The 15,790-nt window shown below is 40.9% G+C and overlaps 1 protein-coding gene across 3 annotated transcripts in view; it reads left to right on the top strand.

Annotated features, from left to right (window-relative positions):
• AHDC1 (AT-hook DNA binding motif containing 1) overlaps nucleotides 1-15,790 on the top strand; it is a 1,805,436-nt gene that overhangs the window by 981,383 nt on the left and 808,263 nt on the right. The gene's annotated exons all lie outside the window — the stretch shown is intronic.

Below are 15,790 nucleotides of genomic sequence, written 5' to 3'. Positions count from 1 at the left end.
ATCATACCTATCATACTTTGTCTAAGGACAGAGTTTCTTTGGTGGGCAGCAGCATGCAACTACAACAAGGGACTTTCTTTACACAACCCCACACCTCCCAGACCCTACCCACAGATGCATCAGACTATTCCTTGGGGGCACATCTGGACGGCAGGTGCATTCAGGGACACTGGAGCCCGAACCAAATTCATCTGCACATCAACCAAAAAGAGATGCTAGCTGTTCAGCATGCTCTGACAGCTTTCAGATCCCTACTCTCACAAGTGCCCCTTCTAATAAAAATCGACAACACCACAGTGATGTGTTACATCAACAAGCAGGGAGGAACCCACTCTTACCCACTATTCAGGCTAGCCATGAACCTGTGGAACATGGCATTGGCTATGCATATTCACCTGCAGGCTCAGTTCCTGCCAGGCAAACAAAATTTTCTGGCAGACGACTTAAGCAGAAGTCTCCTAGACCCACATGTGTGGCAATTCGACCTGAACACCTTCAGCCTTCTAACCCAGAAATGGAGTACCCTGATGGTGGACCTATTTGCCTCCCCCTACAATCACCAGCTCAGCAAATTCTGCTCCAGGGCACCTAACAGCAAAGCCTGGAAAGTGGATGCACTGTCCTTCCAGTGGGTAAACCTCTCAATCTATCAATTTCTCCCTCTGCCTCTTCTTACAAGAGTACTACTCAAGATAAGACAGGAAAGACCAAGGGCAATCCTGATTGCCCCAGGCCACACCAACACTGGTACCCACTACTGCGCAGTCTGTCACCGGTGTCACCATGGCACCTACCCCAGACTCCAACCCTCCTCACTCAGCAGGAGGAACAGATCTTGCATCTGCACCTGCACACCCTGAACCTTGCAGCCTGGCTTATTCCTTGAGTTCTCCTCCAGTGGCCAGCCTAACCAGGCAGGTGCTGGAGGTCCTTTGTGAAGCCAGAAGACCCAGTACAAGGAAATCCTATGCTGATAGGTGGAAAAGGTATTGTTCCTGGATCCACTCTAAAGGAAAGGACACCGCACAGCCCTTCTTACGTCTCATCCTGGATTACCTAGCAGAACTACTCCACAGAGGCCTATCCTTCTCTTCCATTAAGATCCATGCCTCTGCCATCTCTGCTCATTACAGCACTGAGCCACCTCTTTTCTCTCACCCTCTCATCAAACAGTTCCTGAGAGGGTCTAACAACTTAAGGCCACCAAGAAGAGCCTCCACCCTTGTTTGGGACCTTAACTTTGTGCTAGAAAAGCTCACGCTACCCCCCCTTTGAGCCTGCAGCATCAGCAGAGTTAAAACTCCCTTATGTAAAACAGCCTTGCTTCTGGCCATCACTTCAGCTAGAAGAGTGTCTGAGCTACAAGCACTTATGGCTGTGGAACCCTTCATTATTTTTCATGTTGACAGGGTCTATCTCAGGACTAACCATACTTTTATGCGTAAAGTGGTGTCCAGTGTGGCTCTCAACCAGTCTATCCATTTGCCCACCTTTTTCCCCTAATCCTCAAATTAAGGGGGAAAGGATCCTGCACTGTTTAGACGTGCACAGACAGGTCAGATTCTACCTAGATAGGACTAAGCCCTTCAGAAAATCTGACCAGTTACTAGTCAGCTTTGCACCAGGGGCAGAGGGCAAAGTCATATCCAAACAAGCCATCTCCAAATGGATAGCACACTGTATCCATTTATGTTACCAACACCGTGGGAAACCACCCCCTCAGGGGGTCAGAACGCATTCCACTAGGGCAGCTTCAACCTCTACAGCCTTTCTCAGAGGACTCCCTACCAGGAACATTCTGGAAGCTGCTACTTGGAGTTCTGTTCACACCTTCGCCAAGCATTACCACCTGCCTATCTTTTCCAAATCCAGGGTGGGTTTTGCAACAGCAGTCCTGCAGGGCATTATAGCCAGCCCCATTTCTTCTTGACTGCCTCCACCCATTCTTCAGCTTTGGGAATCAACCCAAGAGTGATGACTGCAACAGTGAAACACGAAGATCATAGTACAGTTGTGTACACTTACCATAAATGTAGATGTTCGAGTGCATTCACTGTTGCAGTCCTGGTTTCTCTTCCTCCATCCCCCTTGTCACTCTCTCTCTCTCCTTCTCTGATTCTCTTACTCACCCCTTACAGGGCTGTTGGTATTTACTTTTTGCTGGTGGTGTTTTTTCCACCTTAACTTATCTCCCTATTGGGGGCTCCTGACATTTGGGGCAAGAAAAACTGATGTAATAGCACTGGCTGCCTGTTTTTATACCCCTGACGACCTTATGTCAGTCCTGAAGCGACAGCAACCGACGCAGAAATACTAAGATGTTCTTCATCTCACATTGCTCAGGTGTTGATCTCATGTATTTCTTGGAAAGTGGATGCTCTTTCATTCAGCTCCATTACTGAGAAGTCGAGACTAATTTTTAAGTGTGGCTCTTCAATATGGCTACTGCCACTTTCTGGTATTCAGGCTGACTGAGGGCTACCTGCAGGCAGATAACCCAAGTGTGATGACTGCAACTGTGAATACACTCTAACATCTACATTTATGGTAAGTGTACACAACTGTACTTTCTGCACAAGGGAGCATCACTGCATGGTTGGAAAGTGGATGCCCTATCCTTCCCCTGGGTCAGTCTATCGGTCTATGCATTTCCTCCACTACCTCTCATCACCAGGGTACTGCTCAAAGTAAGGGAGGAAAAACCAAGGGCAATTCTTATTGCTCCAGACTGCCCCCGCCAGCACTGGTACCCACTGCTGTGCAGCCTGTCCCCACTGCCACCATGGCATCTCACTCAGACCCCAACCCTCCTTACCCCGAGGGAAGGAGAATTCACGCATCCCCAATTGCAGACCCTTAATTTGGCAGCCTGGCTTATTCCCTGACCACTGATCAATTTGCCAACCTCAGTAAACAGGTTCTAGATGTTATATGTGAGGTCAGACCGCCCTAGCACTAGAAAGTCTTATGCTGACAAATGGAAAAGGTTCTGCACCTGGATTCAGGCTAAGGCAGCCGATACGGCACAGCCCTCCCTACATCTCATCCTGGATTACCTAGCTGACCTGCTACACAGTGGTCTCTCCTTTTCCTCTATTAAAATTCATGCCTCTGCTATCTCTGCTTATTTCCACACTGAGCAGCCCCTTTTCTCACACCCTCTGATCAAACAATTCCTAAGAGGGGCTAGCAACTTAAGGCCACCCAGAAGAGCACCTACCCCAGCTTGGGACCTTAACTTTGTGTTGTAAAATCTCACCCTGCCCCCCTTCGAACCAGCATCTTCAGCAGAGTTACACTTTCTCTCCTTGAAGACAGCTTTTCTTCTGGCCATCATTTCAGCCAAAAGAGTCTCCGAGCTATGAGCACTCATGGCTGTGGAGTCCTTCATCATCTTCCATGCTGACAGGGTTTCCCTCAGGACTAACCCATCCTTCATGCCCAAAGTGGTGTCCAGTGTGGCTCTCAACCAATCCATTCATTTGCCCACCTTTTTCCCTAACCCAAAAGTCAAGGGGGAAAGGATCCTGCACTCTCTAGATGTACACAGACATCTCAGATTCCATCTAGACAGGACTAAATCGTTCAGAAAGTCTGATCGATTACTGGGTTAACTTTGCTGCAGGGGCAGAGGGCAAAGCCATCTCCAAACAAATAATTTCCAAATGGATAGCACACTGCATACATTTCTGTTACAAGCAACACAGAAAACCTCCCCCTAAGGGGGGGGGGGGGTCAGGACTTACTCCACCAGAGCAGCCTCCACCTTTGCAGCTTTCCTCAGAGGAGTCCCCACCAGGGACATCCTGGAGGCTGCCACCTGGACATCTGTTCACACTTTTACCAAGCATTACCACCTGCCTATCTACTCCAAATCCAGGGCAGGCTTTGCCACTGCAGTCTTGCAGGGCATCCCCTAGTTTCCTTGACTGCCTCCACCCTTTTCCTCAGCTTTGGGCATCAACCCAAATGTGATGACTGCAACAGTGAAACACGAAGAACATAGTACAGTTGTGTAGGCTTACCATAAATGTAGATGTCTGAGTGTATTCACTGTTGCAGTCCTGGTTTCTCTCCCTCCACCCCCTCTTCTCTTTCTCTTTCTCTCTCTCCTTACAAAGAATATTTTGGTATTTACTTTCTACTGGGGGGTTCTTCCCCCATAACCTGGCTTCCATTTGGGGGCTTCTGACAGTTATGGCAAGAAAAACTGATGTAATGGCGTCGGCTGCCTTAGTTTATACTACTGACGACCTGACGTCAGTCCTGAAGTGCGAGCAACCGATGCAGAAATACTAAGCCTCTGATGTTCGGGCCGGCTGAGGGCTACCTTGGCGGGGATAACCCAAATGTGATGAATGCAACAGTGAATACACTTGAACATCTACATTTATGGTAAGTTTACACAACTGTACTTTTCAATCACTGTGTGCTGTATTTCAATTTATGTCTCCCAAATATCATATGCTTAGTTTTTGATGTCTTCATCAGCATATTATTCTCCTGTACCCAAATGATCAATTTAGTCAAATTCTTTTGTAGACATGCTGTATCTGTACCACATGTAATCGGTTTACCCAATTTCAGGTCATCTGCATATAGACTGTAGAACACCTCAGATGAAAAGGTTAGGTGTGAAAGATATATTCTAAACAAGTAAGGGCCTAGGACAGAGCCCTGCCTGATTGTAACCAAGAATTTCACTTGTCCAGTCGCTGTATGAAACTTGCCATGTCCTATTTGTAAGCCATACAGCTATCCATTTTATCAAGAGTATATCAATACCTAGCTCTTCTAATTTATTGTTCAGTGTTTTGAGTATGACCCTGTCAAATGCTGAAGTTAAGACTATATAAATTACATCACAGCACAATTTTCATTCATAGCTGTTGTTATATTGTTATAGAACATCATGTTGCAGGTGGTAACAGATCTGTTTTCAACGTATGCTTGCTGATATATGGTTTCAAGTCCTAACCTATCCAACTCTGACAATAATTTATCCAATATTACCTTCTCCATTATTTTTGCACAACATAAGAGTAGACTTAAGGGACTATATAACTCTGGGTTTCTTCTACTCGCTTGTCCTAGTCCACTTTCCATTAAAGATAGGTTTAATAAGTGCACGCCTCCAATCTTGAGGACTCTCCCCATATTTATTTGACCTAGTAAATAATATATATAATGGCACTGTAAGTTCTGTTCTCAGGTCATTAGTACTAATTCCACCTGTGCTTTGTTTGGATCCAATTTGAACAGTTCTTTTACAGTATAATCTAATTTGATTCCAGTATCTGAGATTACTTGGATGTCACTAGGACAATTTATCACCCTCTTTGTGAAGCCAAACTGTTTTGCATAAGATTTTGTAAATACAGCTATAATCTGTTGTGTCTGAGAATAAATTTTAGAATCTATACACAGTTTATCAGTTTGCATATCTTTACTCTTTCCATATCTTATGAATCTATAAAAAGGTTTCCTATTATCCTCCATATCTTTGTGTAAAATTTTTTCAAAATTTTCTTGATCTTGTCTCACACTATGCTTAATTTGTTTGTCCAGCTTATTTCAGTTTTCAAAGGTGTAGTTTGACCTCTCTTTCATTTATTATATTTTTTGTGTCTCACCTTAATCAGGTATCTTGTTCTTATGGAAGTATGTCGCTGACGTTGTACGCCTAGATCCTGATGATAAACATTTTTTTGATTGTTTGCAATTAAACAATTTCTCTTTCAAATCTTTCCACATTCCATGTGCAGTTTTTCCAGTGAACACGTCACTCTGGTTAGCTTTCAGCTGTTTTGCTTCTGCATTGTCTGTAATTAATCTTCTGTACATTGGTTTAGATTTTAGTTTCGCAGAATTATCTACTAACAAATTAACCTCTATAACCCCACGATCACTGCACATCAACAGTGGTAAAACTTGACTTGAAGTAGCAGTAATTTCTTCAAGAACACAAACAATGTCTAGTGTTCCATTCCCTGGCAATTTTTTTTACAATCTGAAGCAATTGTTGTTCCTGAACATATGCCGTGAATAATTTCTTTACTAATGTTGTTGAATCAATACTATTCCAATCCGTTTCTGGTAAATTTAAGTCCCCAGCTAATATTACTCTTCCCCCCTGTGTTTCATGCCAGAAATGTATGAATTCCTCTAGGTCATCAGCACTTGACTTTTTGGTGGCCTGTACACTCCATCAGTTGTTATTTGTTGCAGAGTTGTCTTTGTCAGAGTTACACAGTCTATATTATTGGTGTTATAACTGAACATGTAATAATTGCAGGTCTCATAGCTATCTTTAATCTCTATCATAACACCTCCATGTGATTTTTTGTTAGAATGTCTTTTTTGTAAGAAGCATGGTTTAGTATTGCTATAGTTAGCAATGGGCAGAAGACAGTGTTTTTTTTCATGGCAGTCAGGGCAACTGTGCGGAGAGAATTCATATAGAGAGCATTGAGAATAGTAATGTGAAAGCTTGTACACTTGCGATATTTACAGTATAGCATTATTTTGTAGCTGAACAGATTACATGAAGCTATGGAAAGTTAAAATGATGCAGTAGAACAGTAGTAGTTTAAGTTGTAGAGTGGTGTTTAAAGCAGGATTTGTGGCCTTGTTGAAGCAAGTGGGTAGTAGTTTTCCTCTAAACTCTTCCAAGGAGGGGAGAAACAAATGGCTGCTAGGAGGCTGTCCCAGAAGTTTGGATCAGGTATAGACAATGCGTGTTCTGAAACAGTGAGAAAATGAAGTGATCTAATTAACGGGGGACCATTGCCATTATGGAAGTGAAGACTTTAGGTAGTGAATAAGAGATACAGAGCTTAGAACAAAGCTGTCGATAGTCACGGTCTTTGATGGACATACAAATAATGATAGCTGTAGCAAATATGCTTTCAAAAACATGGGCGAGGGCGATGCCACTGTGTTTGTATGGTGGATCAATTAAACTGAATCAACAGATATGGTAAACCAGCGCCTGAAAGTCAGATAAATTTGAAGATAGAAGATTAAGGTAAGAGAGGGAGCCCATTCTCAAGCTGAAACAGCAGCTTACCTTTGCAGTGTTTCAGGGTTGAGAAACTTTGAATTATGATGGTATACAGTAATTGCCTTGTTTGTCTTTTCTCTCTCTCTCTTTAATAGGGGTCTGTGTGTAATGTACTGTAAGGATTGGGAGAGGAGAAATACCAAAGTACTTGAAGGTGTTAGTGAGTTCATCTGTAAGGCTGTTAATGATTAAAGTTGGGGGGGGGGGGCAATATCAAAGAACAGATGTTTCCAGGGGAAAGCTAAAGCTGTCAGCACCATCTCTCTCACTCATACTCTCTGCACTGAGTAACTCAAGGCTCTATCCCTTCTCCCTTTGTATAAACAATCTCTCCATTAAACTAAAGATTCAAAATATCCTAATGAATGCTGCTAACACTTGCATTTAAATCATGAACAACTTATAAACCAGTTTTTAAGGAACTTCAATCCTCCTTTATTTAACTAAGCCCTATCCTCTCTCACCAACTAATCCTCAGTTCTAAAACTAAGCATATGTTTGAAAGTTAGCACTTAAACCAATTAAGTGTGGAATTGGTAAAGTGCAGGATTTTTATACTCAGGTTCTTGTGTAATAAAAAAAGCCAGCTTAGCAGTGACATAAATGGTGATTATTAGGCAAATGCATTAGAAAGCCACCTAACAGCTTTATAAACTATAACACACCGCATGCTGCCACACACAAGACAATGAGTTGCAAACTCCATATTATTCAGTTAATCAGTCAACAGCTTTAAAAAGGGTTAGAGACCTTGCACTGCCACAGAGCCTGATCTTATTTTATTATAAGTATTTGTGTGTTGGGGGTACGTGCTAAAACTCCATATGCCTTCTGATCATACATTCAGTTTTATGTTTTTGAAATATTCTTGACATCCATTTCTTATTATTTATTTATTATTATTATTTACATTTGTTGACCGGGAGAGTCCGACTGGACACAGGTCCGTTTTCAGCGGAAGCCCGGGGAGAAAAGCTCCACATTATTATTTGCATTATACAGTAAAAAAACATAGCATTTAAATATAGACATTAGTCCAGTTAAGGACGTAAGACAAGAAGAAAACAGATGTAAAACAGCTGTAGAGCATAGTACAATTTTAAAATATGGTGACATATACTAGACATGGTTAAAATGTAGTTGAGATTCATCAGTGAACAATTGATACAAACTGCAGTTGTTGCTACAAGAAGTTAGTATTATGTGGTAGGTAGCTGGGAACCTGAGTAGCCAAGCTTGCTAAGAGTAGGTTGTTGATAGGGGGCTGAGAGAGGTAGTGGGTGGGGGGAGTGAATGGTATTAGAGGGGGGGGGGTTGCAAGGGTATATCTGCCAAGTTTTGAAGTGTGATTTTCGTAAGGATTTAGGAGAATAATGCTTAAGCAGAGTTAATGGCTCTTGTGACCTGTAGGAGGTTTTTGTGGCTGGATCTTAGTGGTCTCATGGTTATGTAGGGTTGGAGTAGATTCTGGAGGGATGGGACTTTTAGTGGTTGGTTTATTAGTTTGTGGGCGAGTGTGAGTTGGTACCATTGAAGGAGGTGGGGAGCTCTAGCCAGCCCAGTTCTGCTAGTGAGAGACAGTGGTGAGTACGGTAGGAAGCTCCTGTGGTGAATTTGGCGATTTTGTTGTAGCAGGGTTCGAGCTTATTTAGATCACATTGTCTAAGGTTAGTAAATATTGGAGAGGCATAGAGTAGGGTAGAGATAAGATGAGAATTTGCTACCGAAATTTTAGCTGCTTTGGTAAGTAGTTGCTGATTTCTATATAATGCTCCTAGTTTTTTGTGCACATTTTTAATGGTCATGAAAATGTGAATGTCAAAGTTTCGTTTATTGTCTATTTCTACTCCTAGTAATTTGGTGTGTTCTGTAGGATGGATGGTGGTGTTGTCTTTTGCTGTGATGTTAAAGTGACAGCTGTCTAGGGTAAGTTTGGTGGGTTGGAAGATTAGTAATTTTGTTTTGTTTGGGTTGAGTATTAGTTGGGCATCAGATAACCAAGTTTCAGTAGAAGAAAATGCTTCCTGTGTGACGTTTTGCAGTTCTGGTAGGGAGTGGGCTGTGCAGATGATGGTTGAGTCATCTGCGTATTGTATGAGTGTGCCATGTGTTGTGGCTGAGGCTAGATTATTGGTGAAAATAGAGAAGAGTAGGGGTCCCAGGATGGACCCTTGGGGAACTCCTATGGAGACTGGTAGTTGGGGGGATAGGTTGTCCTGCCAAACAACTGCTTGTTGGCGGTCAGATAGGTAACTCTGAAACCAGTTGATGACTGGTTGAGAGAAGGATAGGTTATTGAGCAGAGAGATGAGTTGTTTGTGTGGGACCATATCAAAAGCTTTAGAGAGGTCTAGGAAGGTAGCTGAGGAGAGATAACCTGCATTTTTATTTTGTAGGATAGTGTTAGAGAAAGAGAATAAGGCGGTGGTGGTGCTATGGTTAGGTCAGAAACCGTGTTGTGTGTTGGAGAGGAGGTTGTTAGCAAGGAGGTGATCTGAGACTTGAGAATGAATGCATCTCTCTAGTATTTTGGAGAGTGGCAAGAGAATAGCTATGGGGCGGTAATTGGTTAGATCTGTGGATGGGCCTCCTTTGTTTAGGGGAATTATGTGTAAGACTTTCCATGGTGTAGGAACATAACTTTCTGACAGAGATCTGTTAATCAAGAGTGATACGGGGTAGGCTAGAGCGTCAGCTGCAAGTTGAATGTATTCACCTGGGAGGTTGTCTGCTGCTAATTTGGTGGTTTTAAGTTTAGTTAGTAGTTTTATTTTGGAGGTAGGAACAGGAGAGAAAGAGAAGCTAGTTGGGAGATTGTTAGTTCTAGTTGATGGTGTGGGTTTATGGGGGGGGTTGTGTTGTCTAGCTAGTGATAGTACAGTTTGTGTGAAGTGATTGCTGAAAGAGGTAGCAATATTTTTGGAGGAGTAAGTTAAGTTAGGAGTGGGTGTACTTACTTTACCTGGGTGGAGGATGGAGTTTATTGAGGACCAGAATTGTTTGGGGCTATGTTGGGAGGAGGTGAGGGCAGACTGGTAGTATTGGATTTTGTCCTGTTTTATAAGCTTTTTGGTTCTATTGTGTAGTTCTAGGAATTTTTGCCTAGTAGAGGGGGTTTTGGTTTTGTGCCAGTTGTCCCATGCTTTATCCCTGTTTTTCATTTCAGACTTCGTGTTTTTTTGTAGCCATGGGGATTGTTGGGCTCTAGTTCGGGAATGTCTTATGGAGGCATGGTAATTAAGGATGCATATGAATGTTTTATTAAAGTAGTCAACTACGTCATCTAGTTTGAGGTATTTTAGAGGTTGCCAGTTACAGTCTTTTAGGGATGAGCTGAATGAGAGAGGGTTGAAGTTAGTTTTTTTGTGTATTTGACGGTAGATGATGGGTTTTGCTTTATAAAGGTGTTTTCTTAGTAAGAAGGTTGGGGAGTGATCACTGAGGCTGTCAGATAAGCAGCCTGCTATATATGACTGGGGGCTCTTATTGACTAGTATCCAATCAAGGGTAGTGTGTTTGTTGGAGTTATTTATCCTAGTAGGTGACTGGACTAGTTGGGTGAAGCCATGAAATTTACATGATGGGTTGGGTGGTTGCTACAGCAGGATTGCCAGTCAGTGTTGAAGTCTCCTAGAATTAAAGTTTCTTGGGGTAGGTGGTGGGTAGTCCAGCTGAGGAGGTTTTCAAGTGGAGGGATGTTGTGGCCAGGTGGGAAGTAGCAACCTATTATGTTTAGGGTTTTATTTTGGTTTATTTTAAGGTTGGCATATATTATTTCTTCCTTACCTATTTGGGGAGCTGCTAACTTTAAGATCTAGATGTCTAGATGCTACTTAAATATTATAGCTATACCACCTCCTTTTTTGTTTAGTCGGTCTACTCTTAGTATATTGTAACCAGCAGGGAGGATTTTCTCATTAGTAATGTGTGGTTTTAACCATGTTTCTGTAAGGATCACTACATCAGGGGAGTAAAATTCTCTGGTGGCATGGAATTCAAGCACCTTGTTGCACATACTTCTAATATTTAGGCTTATCAGAAGGAGGTTGGTTGGCTTTCTATTGGCTGTGATTTGGGAGATGTGGTTTGTAGTCTGATTATGAGGGGAGGGGTTGGAGATAGAGGGACCAGGATTAGGATGGATGTCTCCACTGAGTGCTAGGTTGGATATGGATGAGATTATTAGTTTTATCAATTTCTGTATATGCTTGCTTATAAGGGAAGTTTTTTGATTGTGTTCTGTGGGCAATAGGTATGGTGGTAGGGTTATGTTAGGTTGAGGGGTTGTTTTTAGTTTAGGTACTGTGGTCTGTAGTCTATATAGAGGGTGTATTGGGAAGGTTGTTGACCTGATGAGAGAGTAGTAGAGTATAGGTGGGATATAAATGGTGGTGCAGTGGTAGTGGTTGAGTGCAGGAATGGTGGAGGTTTAGTAAGATGTGATGTATGCAAGGAGTGTGCATGCAGTGACTATAGGTATGGTGTGCTTGTACATATTAGCTGAGTAGGAGGGATAGTAGTTAGAAGTTGTAGGAGGCAGTATAGGTGTGGTGATTTTATAGGTTGAAGGGTGGGAGGGGTTACTGTTTGTAATAAAGGTAGGACCACTGGGGGTGGGAGGGAATTGGGGGAAGGGAGGGGAGCGTAGCGGGCAACAGATAAAGGAAGACTATCAGTAGGTTTATAGGTTGTAATGAAAAGGGCTGGCCTTGATTAGGCTGCAGTTGTTCTTGTGGGGAGGGGAAGGATCAGAATAGACCTTGCACTGCCACAGAGCCTAATCTTATTTTATTTTAAGTATTTGTGTGTTTGGGGTACGTGCTAAAACTCCATATATCTTCTGATCATACATTCAGTTTTATGTTTTTGAAATGTCCTTGACATCCATTTCTTGAACACATAACAGACTAGTTATGATCTTACTCCTCTGTGATGTACCGTACAGCTTCTTGTTCAAGTTTGTTAGATTTGTTCTTAACTTTCAGCCTCTTTGTTTATATTCCTTATTAGTTTGTGTGTGAAAATGAACTGTTACTGAATGTTTATGTAAAATAAGCATATGTTAATATGATATGTAAGAAGTTTTTGGGGGGTACATTATACATATGTGTGTGTGTGTGTGTGTGTGTGTGTGTGTGTGTGTGTATTCAACCTTATTTTCATTATTGTAATGAAATTCAGGATGTTCTTATGCTTCAGCATATTGTTAGCCATTTCCATTTCTGAGACATTTAAATTGGCAGATGGTAACATAAACAAACTCATGGATTCACATAAAACTGGGAAGTGCAGCCATGCTTGAAATCTTCATTGTAACTGATTGTGCTGATACAAGCACAAACATCACTTTCTTTTCTGCATACTGCGGTACCTTGAACTCCGCTGATTAATGCAGAGCTTTGTTCAAAAGATATAGGGTGGTGTAGGGAGACTAAGATGTAATCCACTATGTTTTAGATTCCTTTAGTACATAAGATAAATCATTTTGTTTTACTTAAGTCACACTCAGTTAAACCTTTTTGTTCCTTTTGTGCATATTGTACCCAGAGTCAGATATTACATGTCAACAATTTAACATTTTTCAGAAAATGAGACACTTGTACACCATATTTTACTGGTTAAGTCATTTTTTTTGAAACAGTGATTAAAATTACATATTAATATAGTTTTTCTTTTTTTTTTTTTTTTTTTTTTTTTATAAAACTAATTTGCTGACATTCCTTTTCTTACATTTGCATCACTACATGTAGTGCATAAAGTGACAAAAATAATTTTTAACTTTTTGGTCAGTTTTTGCAGTCTCCACTGATTGTAATGTTGAACCTTGGTTATACCTTTCCTATAGTCCTTTCACTGAGTATAAATTTTACTTTCAAGAACATGAGCTAGGGGTAGCATGGGGCTACATCTGTAGAGTTTATTGAGCACACCACCACATATGTGCATTAGAGTTCATGGATACATCCTGCATTATCTATAAGGTGACATCACTGAGGAATGCTTAAAATCTGTTTGGGCCGTGGCTTAATACAAGTTTATGAAGTTTTTTTATTAAAATTCCATTCAAATGACAACTGTAAGAGTCATCAAAAGGGTTAAAAAGTAGCCTCTTGAAGAAAAGTGAAACCACAAACTCCAAAACAGAGAATGAAATAATGTATGTAGAGATAGAAAGTGAATGACAGGAGGGAAAGACAGTCCCATTGCAACAGAAAGCAACACTTTAGTATAGGAGTCAAGTTGTATACACCCATGTAAAGTGGTAGAAAGACTGAGACTGGCATTGCTTGACCTAAGAGGAAAATCTGACGAAACAGTTTACAAAAGTAAAATACTGCATGAATGCAAATTCGTATTAAAAGAGAGGCCTTGTATCAGCTCGGGTTAAATAAACAAAACAAGTGAACCACCAGATAAACTAACCAAAGAAAAATGATTGGCTGGGGGATTTATTGTTCCTTACATACGTATTATTCCCTCTTGGGAGTTGTAACCAAAGTGATTATCCTTGTAAATATTTAGGGTGTAAAAGCATATCATCAGCTCTATAAACTTAAAAAATGATGGAGGAGGGGTCATTACTGCTTGCATATATGGCTTTCATTTCTTGAAGCTGCCACCAAAATAATTACTCTTGTGAATATATTTGAGGCTGTGTTACATGAAAAACAATATAAATGTTTGTGAAGCACTGTGCGATTGATCTGCAAATCTCCTCACAACAAAAATCTCTCTTCACAACAAAATTCCACTCGAAAATTTCCAACCCTGCAGACCCATTGGTTAAAATTGGTGGAGGAAATGTTTTACATTAAAAATAGTACAAAGCATATAATTATTGTGCATAAACTACTAAATGTAAAATTCAAACCGAAAAAAAAACACAGAATTTCATAGGTTCTTGGGTAATTACTAGGCTAGCTGCCTTTGCAGAGCACTTTAAGCCTTACCAGTTTCCCTTCAAACCCTGTACCTCATATTTATGAGTTCAACACCTTAACCATTATGCTAACCCCCAGTCCCTAATGACTGATGATGATCTTTCTAGCATACTAATGATGTTTATAAGTAAGTTCCAGTCTAGCTGCTCTTGAGGGCCATTTTAAGCCTATCCAGTTTCCCTTGGTGAGAATCAAACCAGACAGAGAGAAATGCAAAGTTTGACACCTTAAGTATTAGGTCAACCATATTTTATAACTATGGGCTCACTCCTCACACCCCATCATGCCTTATTGAGTACATATGGCATTGTGAATAAAGTTGGTGCAGCTGTTGCCAGTTTGTGTTTGCAAGGGGTTTGCATTAGTGTTCCTTGTGGTTAGCCGGATGTATGAGTTGGCTTACTTAACTCACTGTTGACTGAATTAACACTATGCTTTTTTTTGGAGGTCTAATGTCTGCCTTGATAGGCCAAACTCAGTCCTGGGGAAACAATTACACATTTTTTCTTTAGCGTCTTTTGTGAGTATGGTAGTGATTATATGATGCTTTAGTTTTGAGTTGCTTTGTTCATAAATGAGCTTGTGTTGCCTTGTCATGTAATTTACGTCTGTCTAGAAGTGTTTTGGGTTAGCTTTGAGATGGGCTTATTTGTGTCTAGTCTTGGTTGATTTAGCCATTTCTGCATATTTCCCATGGAGTTTTCTCTGATGGTGACACAAGAGGTAAGGTATGTTTTGATTTCCAGGACTGCCAGGTTTTGTCTTTTGCTTTGTTTGTGCTACACTTTTCTTACTTAGCCATGGACGTTTATTCCATCTGAATCTTTGTTTGTGGGGGAAACCAACTTGGACTTTGGTGATATTGTTCATAGGTTCATAGGTTAGTACTAGGCTAACTGCCCTTATGGGCAATTTTAAGCCTAGCTAATTACCCCATGTGAGAATCAAACCTTAGACCTTGTGTTTCTAAGGTAAGCACCTTAACCATTACACCAACCTCCCACCCTGTGTCTGTCACTGTCTAAATGGCTTGTCAGTACATAGTGTAGTTCGTGACTTGATGTCTTTTTTTGTTTATGTCAGTGAACAAGCAGAATTGCCTGTCTGCTTACCAGGAGGCTTAATCTGTGCATAGTTCGTTTTCACTGAGGCCAGTGGAGAAAATCTGAAACAAATACAAATTCAGCAACCTTTAATTGACTATGACAACAAAGCAGGATGCTGCTAATGTTTACTGTGAGATGACAGAGTTAAACTGTCTAGGTCCTTATGTACAAAAATGTGCAACATCTACAAAGGAATGTAACTAAAAACAGGTACAGTTTATTCTAGGAACAAAATATAATACATATACAAGGAAATAGTGATACATAGAATATCTTGTTTCACAGGTGCAAATATAAAAAAAGAGTACATTGCTAATATTCACAGTATTGACAGAGTAAGCATTTAAAATGTTTTAAGAGTTAATTATAGGGTACTGTAATGTACAGTATACATATACAGCATGTATAAGAGAAAGCACATAATGTAAACAGAGGAACAGTGATTCATTTTGTCATAACACATATGCATGTTTAACCAGTTTTGTCAAACAGTACCATTATTGGAAACACACTGGCTTGCATAATTAAGAGAAGAATTTGGAGGTATCTTGGGTAGAAGGTAAGTAGATGATAAAAATTGGAAATAGTGATTGCAATTGAAAAGGTCAGAATTTTGCAGGAATGCAAGATAGAAGCAGGCAGAGAAAGTGGTTGTGGGAAGGGAGGGTGCAGCTGAGGAA

This window comes from Protopterus annectens, chromosome 1.part1 (assembly GCF_019279795.1).
Source record: "Protopterus annectens isolate FY-2018-M chromosome 1.part1, PAN1.0, whole genome shotgun sequence".
NCBI classification, from domain to species: Eukaryota; Metazoa; Chordata; order Ceratodontiformes; family Protopteridae; genus Protopterus; species Protopterus annectens.
Note: the sequence above shows the minus strand (reverse complement) of the source record. Positions and strands in the feature narration are given on the sequence as shown.